Raw genomic sequence first — 14,895 nt, 5'->3', positions numbered from 1 at the left:
CACTGTGGAAAGCTGGAGGACATGCTGATGGATTAAAGTAGGAGGGGAGAAATGGCTCAAGTCTTTAACTTGTGTTTGCCCTGCTAAAATGAGTCTGATCAGGGAAGCTGTCGCCTGTAAAGATAAGTAGCAGTCTGTAGTTTCTCTTGGCTGCAGCAGCACATTTTTATTTTATTGAGTTAAAAAAAAAGAAAAATCCCCAGGAACCCCTTTTCCCAGGAATGAAGCCGAGCGTAGGCTAAATCAACCCGACATCCTCTAGTAAATGTATGTGCAGTCCCTGGAAGGTGATAAATTAATGATGTTGAGTTCAGTATTACAAACCTGCGCTTGGGAAACCCTCATGAAACCTCTGCAGAGATTTTTGTAGCACAGTCCTGTGCACCTTGTTGTGTGGATCTGGTCATGCCTTTCTGAAATTGCCACCAAGCATCCTCCTCACCTTTATTTTTGCGTTCTTGGTAAAATTCAGTGCACGTGGCCATATGCACTTAGGTAAAGCACAGTCTATAGCTATGCACCGTGGCATTGGAGCTGGTGTAGTTTTGCAGCCATCCCCTAAATATCTATAGGAGTGTGTCAGAAGCAACTCTGCATGTGAGACTCTAGTCCACATGTAAGGAGCAGGAGCACAAAATCAAAATATGGACTTTAGAGAACAAATACTTAGCCTTCAAAGGCCTGATAAAACATGATGAACAGACTCATCTAAACACTTACATAGCCTTTGGCTATTCAGAATGATTGTTTTGTGGATGCACAAGTCCACCATTTCATGTGGCTGCTATTTCCTCAGGACAGGCAATGCCAGTACCCACCAGAAAATTTTCCTTTTGCATTGTTTTGGGAAAAAAACTATGTCCCAAATACACACCTAAATATCGTGTGCAAAACACAGGTATTCTCCAGGGTAAAACCATCCCTTAGATTCCTGTAATGGCTTGGAGGGCATAAATTCCTGGCGAATTTTGAGTGGGTAGTATGCCTAAACATACCTTGCCTTGTGTCGGACTTGGAGCTGAACTTCTCACTTCTGGGTGAGAAACTCTCCTGATAATTTAGTTTCTCTTCCTGAAAATGGAGAAATCCAGAAGAGCCAGTGCTTTAAAAAAATGAAATTATCCATATCTAACCTACACAAGCTTTCTTGTCTTTGGCTTCTCTCTTGCAGGGTATAGAACAGAGTTGCTTCTAAAATTGTGGCTAAAGACAGTAGACAATGAGTATGTTTTGGAGACATCTCGCTCACCCCTGTCAGTGTGTGTATCTGGTTACCTCTCTGCTGTTTGAATGAAGGTGATGAGAGGTGCCTGGAGCGGGAAGGCAGGCCTTCCTGGGAGAGATGAATGTGGCTCTGCAATGATTTTCTCTCAGGGAATGTGTTCCTTAGAGGAGGCATGCTTGAAGACCACTCCCGAGTCTGCAGTGGTGGCATGGCCTTCATCTTAACCGTGATTCCCTCAATCCAAGACATCCATGGAGTTCCTGCAGCACATTCTGATGTGGAAAAGTAATTGAAAGGAAATCTTTCTGTAATTGCAGCCATTATTCATCTAACTCATGCTTTGAGGAAAAAGTAAAGCCACAATCTTTTTTTTTTTAAATCTTTTGTTCTTGAGTAATTTATCTCACTCTCACTTCTGCATTGTTGTTCTGTGCTTGCTTCTCTTCTGCCTTCTCATCCTGATTCTTGCAACAGAAGTGGAGGGACCATCACCACGTGCTCTTCAGGCTATTTGTAATCCTTCTGGTCCCTGGTGTTTGAGAGCCGCTGACATAAAGTCCGTGCTAGATAGCTTGTTATGTGAGGTTCAACAAGAGGTGTAGAACTCCTGTGTAAACAGGAGTCCTGGGTGTCTTGTGAAATGCTCTTCAGAAATATTTCAAACCAAATTCTCCACTAGTAGTTAGTTCTTCGTGACGGGGAAATCTGCGTACAGGCTTGTACAAAAAGTTACTTGGATGCCTCGAGATGTGCAGAGTAACAGTTAAATGAATTAAAAATCTATCAGAATAACAATTGTGATTAAATCAGGGAAAAAATGTCAGCATCCAAACTAGTAGAGAAGCTCTTCCTCAGCTTGAAGGCTTCTCTTTGGGTTCTGGTAGGTTGTTCATACTCTTTGCAAACCAGACACTTGGCTTTGGGCTAAATTACCCACTGGAAAAGTATATGCATCTCATGTTCCTCACCTCAGGCTTTCTCATTTAGAAAACAACAAATACATGATAGTTATCTGCTTCGTGATAGTGGTGTGAACTGTGACGTGACTGATTTATGTAAGTACTGTTTATAAGTAAACCTATAAATGTCAGCCAGTGGTGGAAGTGAAACTAAGAGCTTGGGCCTTCCTTCTTACCAGCTGTGAACTGCTCCCTTGCCATTTTTATGGAACTGTAAAATTGAATTGCACATTTTTTTAGACTGAGCTTTACAACGTGCTTTTCATTTCTTCCCAACCCTCTCTCACCAAAAATGTCAAATATTTAAGGTGGGATTTTTCTAGTCTGCCAAACTCATCCTGTGCCAGTGTGAGCTGAAGGCATGGTCCTCTGTGGGGGCACATGGAGGCATTTGTGCCGTGTGCTAGGTGCTTGGGGAGCAGCATCTGCTTTCTTGCAGCCACCATGGGTCTTTACATATACCACCTTTCATAAAGTTATTAAAAAAATCACAGAAGTCCTAAGAACTTGAAACTAACCAAATTTTACCCAAAACCTAGACAGCCACATGTTTGTCTACAGGGTCTTACAGACGGTGTTTGTCACCCGCCATTCTCTGACCCCAGGGAGAGTATCTGTATTTTATATGCAAATGAAGAAATCAGTATCTGCCTTGGACCAGGCTATTGCTGTTGCTTGTATGAAGACAACCCATTAGGCAACAGAGCCTCTGCAGGGCTGGACTGGTGGCCATCCCAAAGGTAATCTACTAAGAAGAGAGGAAAAAGGGCTTCAGGTGCTGGTGAGGAACTACTGGCAATCTTTCTGTGAAATGCACAGCCACTGCATTCCTGGAGTTTTGTGGGCAGTTGTCATGTTTGCCATAGATCACCTGGTGCATTACTTGCATTTAGTTTCCATGTATTGTCATTACTGACCAATGCACATGGAATTACTCTTTAAACTGTGCTCCTTGACTGGTCAGAGGGTATTCTGTTTAAGCAGCACAAAGGTGTCTAGCAGATATTCTCCACTGCCAAGAGTTTTTGTTCTTTGGACTCTGAAGATATTTGTGTGGGAGTCTTTCCTATCAGGTGACAATCTTCCGTCGTCCCAGAAATGCCCTCCCACAGCAGTAGGAATGCCCATGAATGATGGGAAGGAGTTGACGAAATTCTGGCCGATGCACCAGACACTTGAGCAAAAGCCAGTGGGTCCAATAGGAGAGTTATCCTTTGGCTCTAGCCGGCCTTCGGATGCGGCGGTAGCAGCTGCCTTAGTGCTTGAGGAGGCATGCAGGGAACGCACAATGCAGATTCGGTAGCTGAGCTTGACTCTAGCATTACTTGCTAGTTCTTTGTTGTTGAATGTTTGCTCTACAATAGCAACCAAAGGGCATGACCAGGTTAGGACCCATTGTACCAGGCACTGTGCAAACACCCCTGTGCGAGTCCTTTCCCTTAGAGCTTCTCCTCATGGGGATTTCAATGAGCTTATTCTTTTCCTTTAGCTGTCTCGCAGTAAGTCAACTCGATTGATTAAGGTAAACTCTTGCTTTTCTAAGAAATGGGACATACACTGCAAAAAGTGTTCCCAAAGAGGCAATTTTCGTGAAATACTATTGAATTCTGTAAATTTGTTCACTTGCTAAGACTGTCATGTCAAAATCTCAGCTTGCCTTCAATGAATGACTGAACCCGCTTGCTCTCTTAAAAAACTGTGTGCTTGATGTGATACGTTTTTGTTACTAAGAACTGAAATCAGTCCTCTTTCTCTATAGTCAATGCAGAAACAGGTGCATTTTTCCCCCTGCCACCCATCTTGAATGCAATCACTTCAGGAGGTGAAATGAAACAACTGTGGAGTAAGGTGCAGCAATATTATATGACTGCAGAGCCAGAAGTTGCAAACATGCTGAAGAAGCTGAGCCCATACTTTGCATCTCTTGAAACTGAGCTTCCCCAAAATGAGTGGGTGTCCTGACTAGGTTTATTGCTTTTTACTTCTATGAAGGTAATACCACACTCCTTTTTTTTTTTTAATTTAGGTTGGCTACCGGACAAATGCATGAGGCTCAGGAATCTTCTTAACAAGAAAAGATTAGCTCCACCCTGCAGGGCTACCTCCACCATTTAGATGGTGAATACACCTCCCAAAAATACTCAAAATACTCACCATCACAAATCCACAATGTCTCAGCCCTAAACTGACAGCAGGGAATCATTAACGTGGGACACACAGTCTCACTAAGTGCGTATTACCTCCTGAATATATCAAATTGCAGTGTTCAGAAAAATCTTGATATGCTAAGCAGTTTATAGAAAAAAGTTGTTAGAAAGAGGGTTTAATGATGGCAAACCACAGTATAAAATGAGATCAAGGGGAGGCGAGCCTAATAACAGCCTTTTCTGTAATTCAATAGAATAATTTGAAACTCAGCTGTAAGCCTGTGACTATGGTTGTGCCCACGAGAGCTGTGTACTCTGGTTATGGGGTGGTCTGTGTTTCCATCATCATTCCTTGTTTCCAGGGTTTATAGTTTGGCTGTAAAACACCCATCAGAAACTTGGTGAGTCCACATATGGCTTAAACCCACAAAAAGGCAAGAAATTCAGAATTAAGGCTGTAACTCCCCGTTCTACCCCTCCACCAGGCTATCGCACTGTGCTGTGCTGCCTATCAGGAGGGATGGTGGCCTGTGGGTGGTCTCCTCCATGCAGCTCTTCACAGTACGATTGCTGGCTAATATGAGCTATTTCTTTAATATCTAATTCCATCTCCCCCCAAAGTATAATGTAGTGCATTGGCAAAAGTTTGGCTCATGTCTCTGATGTTCTGATAACCATTAGTGGACATTCTGCCTGAGAGCTTGGCAACAAATATTGGAACTTATTCACATAATAACTTTATTTACTCTCTGAAAGGCATATGGATTTCTAAACGAATCCATTTATTAGTTATAGTTTAAATAACATGCCAAGAACAACCAGAATGATAACTTTTTGGGAAAAGTATTTAAAATGTTGCTCATTTTGGTTGTGCAATAGACAGAAACATTCTTATTTGGAAAGGTTGGGATCAGACGTATTTATTTTGCACCAGGAATTTTAGATCCAGTTTTTCCTAGGGGTAGCAAAAGCAAAAATTGGGAACTCTGACACCACCGTATCCTCCCCCCTGCCCCCCAATTTCTTGGTGAGCAACTGCTCCACTAATCAGAAGTCTGGCCAGTCCACTACAGAGAATGTCCTTCTCATACTGGTCCAAGGTGACTTTCCTGAAGAAGAGTGATAGCTAGTGGCTCAGGCTCCTTCCTACATAATACGGGGTAGATGTAATTTCTGCTTTCTTCTTTGGGCAGATGAGAGTGAAAAGCATGTGGGCTAGGGGAAGCCACGTGCCCCATTCTTTTGTGTCCAAAGGAGGTTTGCAATACAGAGTAAAGCTTGCTTTTGTTGTTATTTACTTCTGGTCACCTCAGAGCTTCGTGGGCAGAATCCATCGTCGGTCTCTATAGCCCCCTTGCAGGACACTGGCAAGAAGAGCCTGGAATGAGAATGGCCAGGCAAAGGGACACCATGCAGTTGGCCTTGACCTGTGCAGTAGCCGTTGTGCACACCTAATTTGCTGGACGCACACCAGGGGAAAAGTGACTTATGAAATCTTTTTTACAATAGAGCTGGATTATGCCAACTTTCTGCTTATGAAGGAGAGCTGGATTTCAGTGGAGCTGTAGGAAGAAACTAGGTGTTACTTGTTGGGGACACAGGATATGGGATCTCATGCACTGCTTACGATGGGACCTAAGGTGGCCAGGGCTTTCAGTCAGGCCTGCCTAGGCTCTTTTCTTACAGTGAACATATCAGAATCTCCACTCTTCCTGCCTGCCTGGCCCACACTGCACTCCCACGGCTGTCCCCATTGACCGCAGAGCTCTCAGGACGCCCAGGGAGCTCCACCTGATTTCGGATGCAGAGAACAGAGCAATTCACATCTCCTCCCCCCTTGGCACCCAGCTGGGGACTTCAAATAAATCAGGACATCTCCTAGTATGCAGGGAAAGAGAGCCACCAAAAGAAATGGAGGTGGGCGGCCACGCTGCAGAGCCCAGGGTCTCAGACGCTCTCGGGGGACACCCCTGTGACCAGCCCCTGTCAGGAGTGGGGATGGTAAGTTGAGAGCTCGGTTAGGAAAGCATTTTTTTGGTTCTGGGGCAAAACCTGAGAAAGCAGATTGGGAAAGGAAGCGGCTAATGTCAGCACACTTGAAAATGAAGACGGGGGGATCAGGAATAGGGAAAAACTGGTACTGAAACAGAGGATTTAATGGTAATTGCACAATTCATTTTGTCTCAGCTTCATCTGAGGCATTTTATTCCATCTGAAACAGAACAAATGATTTCAAATGTGCTTCATCTTTTTTAAAAAATTAGGTCAATGTAAAAATAAAAAAAATGTGATTTCCAGAATAATAATTATATTAAGTCTTTTAACATTTCATAGTCTAAATATTTTTCTGGAGCTGTGTGGTAAATTTGTTTTGAAATAGCAAATTTTTCTGGCAGCGTGTGTGTGCGTGTATGTGTGCGCATGTGGTTGTGTGCACATAAAGACTGGATAATGCCTTTCAAGTTTTTCTTTGCTGCTTTTAATTATGTGATTTAAAAGGCAACTTAGCTAAGGCCTATTCAGTCACAATTCAGTGGCTTCTGTGCAAAACCGAGTCCTCTTCACTGGTTGTCTTGTGCTCGAAGGAAGGAAGCATGAGCCGATGAAGGCGTCTGCAGGGACTTCCTCTGCTCATCACCAAAAACTGCAGAGTTAGCATATTGTCTGCAGAGTTAGCATATAGAGCCTTTTCCATCTCCGAGGGAAAGAGTCACAGGAGGGCTACGAGTGAAAACTCTCCTGGAAGTTTCTTCGCTCTTCTGCCACTTTCTGTTCACCTCGAAAGCCATAAAATACAATTCGGCTCATGTGTCTGGGGGCAAAGCAAGAGCAAGTGTGTGTTCCTCATTAATCTCTCATGGCCCAAACTTCCTCCCTATTTACTCCTCATACATTAATCCTCCTTATTTCTTTATTAATCTCCAGTGGCTTTCCTTTTTGCAGTAGAATGCCTGCACGAAATACCCTTTTTCCTCCCGTGCTAAATCCAAGCTGTTTGATGCTGAAATTTAATTCTGTGTGTCAAATTGATTTTTTTTCCCAGTGTGCCTTTCATTCATAAACCCTTGATTATCTATTTTTAAGGAAAAAAACCCAAACCACAAATAGGAAAAATGTATCTCCAATAAATAATCTGGCACTGCTGCCATAAGCGAAAGTTAATCCTCACAGCCACTATTATGTCTTCAGAACTTTTCTCTGACGTTTATTAACTTTTCAGGAAAGGCGGGGGATTTCTTCCCCCAGCAGACAATTCCTGGCTTACTTTACAGGCACCTGATTTTTGTCAATTAACCTGCGAAAGGATGTCTGCCGTCAGAGGCCCGGTGTCACAAAGACTGCCTGGAGATTTTTAGCTTCCTAGCAAGAAACCATCCTGCCTAGAGAAGCCTTTCCCGGCAAGTACCGAAGGCTTTGGTCCCCGCCGGTGCGATGCTGCGGACGTGCTGCGGACCAGCGCTCTCCAGGCTGACGAGCCGGCGGTTTGGGGAGCGAGCAGAAACCGCCTCAGACCCTGCGAGTACCTGGCGCGGCCGCTCGGCGCCTCCCCGGGGCCCCAGCCCGCGGCTGGGAGCACCTGAATCTGCTGGAGCGCGGCGGCAAGGGGAGGAGGCGAAGCGGTGAAAGGCCTTTATATAGGCTGTGTGTAGGGTTGGGGCGTGCTTGGTGGTGTGTGTAACTCCAAAACTGTCAGCCCGTGTAATCCCTTTATTGGAGAAATCGGAGTGGGAACAGCTGAGTCCCCTTGCCCAAAGGCAGGATCAGCTGTCCTTAAATTCTTCCCTATTGTGCACTCGCAGCCAGAGCAAACAAATATCTAACGTATTTTCTCGTAGCAAACCCTTCAAGTGGGGCGGGAGCAAGTCGGTTCACGTCGGCTCCTCTGCCCCTGGGGTCCTCTGCCCTCCCTGGCAGTTGTGAGCAAATGCCTCACACCTCCTTGCCAGGACCGGGCAGGAGAGCCATCGTAACCCAAAGCTGACGGACGATTAGCGTTTCATATCTCAAGCTAATAGTAAACAACGTGTGCTGAGGGCAAGTACAGGCAAGGGATCAGTATATCTCGTCGGGATCTGGCCGGAAGGAGAAGAGTGGAAAGATTTCTGTTTAAAAACTTTGCACAGCAGACGCAGAGAGAAAGGATCTGCAGAGTGAAGACTTCTTCAAGCCAGCCGATCTGTTCGCCCCACGAAATTTAAGTGCTTCTGAACCTTTGAGATGGCTCGACACTGAAACCAGACGAGGCTGTTTTAAGGTACGGGCATTTTGCCTAAGGCACGGAGAAACGAATAATGGGAGAAGTGACATCAAACATTATTGCCGTGGTTTTGTTTCCTGATGCCTCTGTCTTGTGACTCCCGGTGTGTAGCTGGCCGCTTGAGCATCTGGCTGCGAGGAGGGAGGCCGCGCACGTGTGCCGTGTTGCAGCACCTACTGCCTCGAGCTCATTCTTGCCCAAGAGAAGGGGAAGAGGTGACGTAAAATCCAGAAGCAGAGGATTGAGCAAGGAAGGCCAGGTCTGGAGAAGGCTGTAGAGATGAGGCTGGGACTGATAACACCAAGGTGTCTCGTTCCTTGTCTGGGTTTTTGTTCTTTCCTTTGAACTATGTCGGTGTGAGGATTGGTGTATTGGAGCTCAATCCTGCAGGCTTGCCCCACGTGTAGTTACTAGAGATGGATATGGAGAATTTGCTTCCTGCACCGTATCTTGTTTTTGAAACTGCTTTCCTATTTCCCCTATAGAGCTTCCCATATACCGTACTGTGCACCCCTTCTTAAAGCAGTAGATCCTCAGCTACATCCGCAGTCTAATCCCGACCATTAGCTCCCCAAAAACAGTGCGGTAAGTTCCCATCTCTTCCTTTCTCTCCCACTCCTTGCACTCCTTCTGTTTTTTCTGCCTTGAAAGAATTTTTAGCCTTTTCTCATCATCCCCATGCTGCCTGACACAGTTTAATAACAAACCCTTGTCCTCCAGCTCTATTGCCATGTCCCTCATAGCGTCTCCCGGTGGTTTTGGTGTGCCTAGCAGCTACGTGTTCCTCCCATTTATTTTTTGGGGCCACAGCTGTCGCAAACAGAATTTGGGCTGGGTTTTCTTTTTTCCACTTTGGCACTGTTATTCTATGTTTCAGGGTGTCTGTTGCTGCAAAAAGGCTGTGAACAACCAATTCAGGCTGCTACGCCTGAGTGGGTCCAGTTTATGGGGTGCTGCAGAGGCTCATTTGGGACATGCATTTCACATTGCACTGTAACTCTCAACTATGCTGGGAGCCCCAGTCACTCGATGGATTTTGTTTGCTTCCTCCCTAGATGCTTGAGCAGAGTTTGAAACCTGGTATTTATTGGAGCAGAATTAGTTCACTTCTGATACGAGCAATACACATTTGATCTGTTGTTCCCCTCACAGCCTTTGACTCCAAGAACTAATAACCAACTACCTATTAAAAAAAACAGGGCTGCAGAGTCCTGTGAGCGGAAAGAGCAGGACGAAAGGATGGAAACTTTTGGGAGGACATCTCAGTCCCATAAAAACTCTTTCCAAGATCTGAGGACTCTTTGCAGATGACCTTGGCTTTAGTAGAGGAAGCAGAAGACAGGCTGAAGGAATAGCCAAGATTAGACCATGGGTCTAATTCTGAGAGCTTGTCCTGAGTATGTGGCATCTATAGTCTTGTTCTCTTTCCAAAAGGCTTGGCAAAGATTGTCTTCCAGTGTCCACTTTCCTTCGGCCTGGTTAATTGGTAGGAGTTCAGATTTTACCTGAACCAGCCCCATTCCCAGTCACTCCCTTCCTGTTTGCCTCTGGGGTCAGATTACCCTTTTGCCACTTTTAACTCTGCGGAGGTTTGTTCTCATCTCTGGGCCTTGACTGCAAACAGTGCAGGTTATACATAAATGGTAATGAGAACCACAGAAGTTTGCTCAGGGCAATACAAATGCAAAATTCAATAGGTCATGAGACACCAAAAACCCTCACAAAAAAAAAACTTTGCGAGTTGCCCCTTTGTCTGGAGTTTCTACCAATGGAGAATGGCTTATATCACCTATTATTTTTCAAGCTGATTACTTGGCAAAATCTATTAACACTTTGCTGTACTTTGTGTCAGGGAGTCTGAGCACCAGAATTTTTCACATCTGGATTTGCACATGCTATCCAGCAAACTCTTTTCTTCACAGTTAAAACTGAGCTGAAAATTTCCTTTAGCCATCTGAGTATACTAGAGAGTATGATAAAATCCCGGGGTTGTACTGGTAAACTGTTAATGGCAACAGGTGGCATTACATAGGAAAACATGAAAAACGAATGGAGTGTCACTAAGGACTGTAAGTATAAGCAGTGAGAAATCTGAAAGGTAAGCACAAAACTGAGGCCGACGTTTGATTCTGTAAATTGAATCATACATGGTTGTAGAATTGCCTAGAAATAATAAGTAATAACAAATTGTTGTTGAGAAATTAGAATATCGCTAAAAACAGTCTCAATTTTCTGAAAAGCAAGGAGAAGTTAATAGTGGAAAAAGCAGATCTGTAGGTCCAAACCCAATGATTTACCATTGGCTTCAATGGAACTTGGACTTGTTTCTTGTTCTGTAATTGGAGCAATTAAAACCAGTTTTGGCAACAGTGTGGTGCCCTCAGCTTCCTCTGCTTCCTCTCCACCAGTGCTGGGCGTCTGGCATTCCAGGGCATGATTACTTGCAAACTCCTGGTAATTTCAGCCCCTCCAAGATGCCCACAGCTTCTATTGTGAGGGAAAAAAAAAAAGTCTGCAAGCAGCTCTGCATTCCAGATCTCAGTGTGTTTGGTGCACAATTGTTTCTGTTTAGCTGCCACAACAGTTTTGTGTTCTAGCCCCCAGAGTAGTATGCATTTAATTTCACCACTCTTGCCAACCAGGAGTTGGCAGAATCCACAGGATCCAAATACGTGATCCAAAAACCTGCTGAAGTCAATTGGTTTTGACTGTTGGTTACTAAGTAGGATCGCTGGTTGGACTCCAGCTCTTACTCGAAATGTTCGTGCAGTATAGAGCACATACTCCCTTACATGAGATTAGAAGATCTGGCATATATTCTGAGATTGCTGAGAAATTAAATCAAAGCAGTAGATGAATCTGTGGACTTTCTTCTGGTGATTTATTGGATGAGATACTGACTGTCACCTGTCTCATGGATGGATGTGAGATGCTTTGGATTTGGCTTGCCGTCTCAAAATCTTGGGTTTGTCTAAATATCTGAATCTTAACCATGCCCAAAAGATTCTGTGTTATCTCTCTTTCCTTATGATCTCAATGGCCTTAAAATCCTGCTATAAAATGAGAAAGAAAAAAAAAAAGATGAGAGATTTTATATGTTTCCCTGGAGTAGTCTCTAAACAGTAGCATTTCTAGGCTAAATTTTCCAGTAATGTGCTCCACTGCAGTACCTGAGGTTCCACATTCTGAGAAGCTGAAATAAAAAACTGAAGACTGCTCATATAGACATTATTTTTTACCCGTTAAGTCACTGTTTTTCCACATTAATCACAGGGTAAAGATATCAGGCTTCAATTCAGATTATGACAATATCTAATGTCTTTTCCACATACAGCTTCAAACTAGGAGAAGACCTCCTCTCTCATTTTCATGGGAATTTTGTGAATTCCAGTATGTATATTTTTCCAGCTGTGGAATTTTATTTGCAACTGGAAATTGCCAATTGAAATATCATCTTTCCTATGGAAAAGTTGCTAATACTAAATGTTAGAAACATAACTTTATTTCAAGTACTCAGTTTAGATAGTTTCTATGCATAATGCAGTGTCCTGTAACGCTCTGAAATCATTCTCTATAGGTGTAAATGCCTGGATCTTGGCTTGTTTACTCACAGAAATCTGCTGCTACAAAGCTGAAGGACAGAGGGGAGTGGGTTACGTGTTCAGTCTAAGGTCATTTGAGGTAAACCTTTCCCTTGTATATCTGTCTTCTGACAAAAAATATTCTGGTTGAAACGGCCACCTGGTTTCCTTGGGAAAGATTGAATAAAAGCAACTACTGCTACATTTGCAGGGTTGACTTTTTATTCTCAAGCCCAAAACCGCATCTGGGGGAGCAGAGGACAAGGGAAAATCATGGCCCATATGACATAGTTTGTGTGTATATATGTACACACACAATATATGTAGTAAATATTTAGACTATATACTATATACAATATATGCACTAACATTGCTATTACACAAAAAGTTTGTTACAAACCCACAAAGAGTAACCCAGCAAAAAGAAATACCCTTATTTTGTATTAGGCATCTTCCTTCTCCAGTGAATCTAAAAGCATTAAATTCTTGACGTTTGGCCTCTCCTGTCATGGGGTTTTCTCCTTCTCCAGCTCCTCTTGTCCCACAACAGTAACTCAGACTTGCCTTCTGTCCTTGCCTGAAGCCTCTGGCCAAACTGACAAAGTGATGTTTCCTCCTACATACCAGTCTTCTTGGCTGGTGCAGTCTTGGCTCCCCATGGCTGTGAAGTCTGGCAGGTTTCAGAGGTTGGTTGGTGCAGCCCACCATGAAGTGGGGTCTTGCCCCCAGAAGCAGGAGTCTCAGGCCAAAAGCAGTTCAGTTCCTAAGCTGCTTGATGCAGAGATCCAGACTCTCATGAGGGCGAAACAGGAGTGTGTGGACTGCCACCACAGGAACTGCACATCTGCCAAAGCAGTGGCTGCCCAGGCTGGATGAACCACTCCTCAGCTCAGCAGTGAAGGACTGGGTCCAGAAGTGCTGCTGAATAAGACACACTGCATGGTGGTGACTGATGGTGTTAAGCATTGATGTGATCCTGATACGCATTAAAAAGTGATGGGCACAGTGAAGTGGCAGGACAGGCTTGGTTTAACCGGAGGAACTAGTTTGAGGGTTTGGTGACTGCTTAGGAGGAGTGTGGTTTTCCTCTGAGTTCAAGCTGGGTTTTTTGGTTGCATTCAGAAGAGCAGATGCTCTTAGATGCGCTCTGCCTTTATCTGAGAGGCAATAACTTTGAGAAGTTGAGGGCTTCGAAGGTTGGGTGTCTTCTTGACACTAAAATGCATTCCCAACAAAGGACATATTGACAAACTCCACTGCCAAAGGCAGGAAAAATAATGTCAGATTTCCTATTTTATGGCTGTTTCAGCACACAAACACTTTCCATCTATGACTTCTCCAGATGGCAAATATTTTTTGCTCATTCAGTTCAGCATGTATGTGCAGCATGTATGTATATACAGCAGCTTTTATTCTCATTCGCCACATCTCTAATTGCTCAAGCTTCAAATTTGCTAAGCATGCACAGCATAGACTCTCCAAATGCTCTTTTGTTTTTTCCTGAGGTTTTGCTGAGTGTGAATACAGAGCAGAAAGCTCCTGACAGAATTTTGTCACCACCGTCTGTAGCTGCTATACACAACACCAAATTTAGTAAGTAGTCATTCCTATCAGTTTTCACTCTGATTGCCACACACATACAAATCCTGAACAGAGACATTTTGGTAAATCTTTGAAGATTTTATATAATTTATTTTTCTCCCTCTAGGTTTCATCGCTAAAGAGCAATTTACCATAAAAGTTACAATTCCACCACTTGCCCTCTGCAAGGATAATCAACTTTATTTTCCTCTCCTTTTACCTACATAAGAAAAAGCAATACCCAAATGGGCACTTTGCTTTGCCCATAAAGCTGGCCAGTCATATTTTGTTTATTAATCTTTGTGCTGTTGCTGGCCTCTTTTTAAATATTTTGGAATTTTACATGATCAGCAACTTGGACAAGATCTAATGGACTCCGAAAGGATTATATTAAATGCTAAGAATAAGATGATTTAAACAAAGACGACACTTTTTAGGGACCTTTTGCTGTGAAATAAAGTATCTTTAACTATTTTGGAATGAAAAGCAATCCTTAAATATAAGACTTTAAAAACGTAATCTAAAACTCCAAAATAAACTCACCCTCCTCGTGGAAACAGTATCTGTCTCTAATCAAGCTAGACAATTTTGTAAGTCATCTTCATTTTTTGAAAAAGACATCCTAGAATGGCTGGCAAATCCGGTGATCGGATGGAAAGAATTTCTGGATGTTCAGCCAGTCTGATCCATGTTTTGACTTTTTATGCAAGAGAATAAAAGCTGGTTTTCCCCCCATTACTTCAGGCTGCTATTACCAATCATTTCATGCAGATCTGGTTACACGCTCACAGAAAAGTCATCAATGTATTGGAAGAAGGCAAAGAGAGAAAACTGTTTCTGTTTATGCAAAACTTCTGGAGACACAGTGCAGGTGATTTGCTGCTGAGGGAAAATCCATCATGCTGAGAGCATTGGCAAGTTGGATCCCTTGGGTGTACCACACCTGAGCCACATCGTCGCTGCCCGATGAAGGCAGTGGAGGGATGCAAATATATCTATGTTCACTCTGCACTGCCTTGTGTAGTCTTTCTGGTCTGTGCCCACAGCTCTCTCCTCTTCAAGATTAAAATGCTGCTGACTCTCCACTTCTGACTTCTTTTTCCACTTGGCTTCCTAAAAACACTAAAGATCTTTCCTCCAGGTC

This window comes from Phaethon aethereus (genome assembly GCF_964289735.1).
Source record: "Phaethon aethereus genome assembly, chromosome: 3".
In the NCBI taxonomy this organism is placed as follows: Eukaryota; Metazoa; Chordata; class Aves; order Phaethontiformes; family Phaethontidae; genus Phaethon; species Phaethon aethereus.
The sequence above is the reverse complement of the archived record's forward strand: the minus strand, read 5'-3'. Positions refer to the sequence as shown.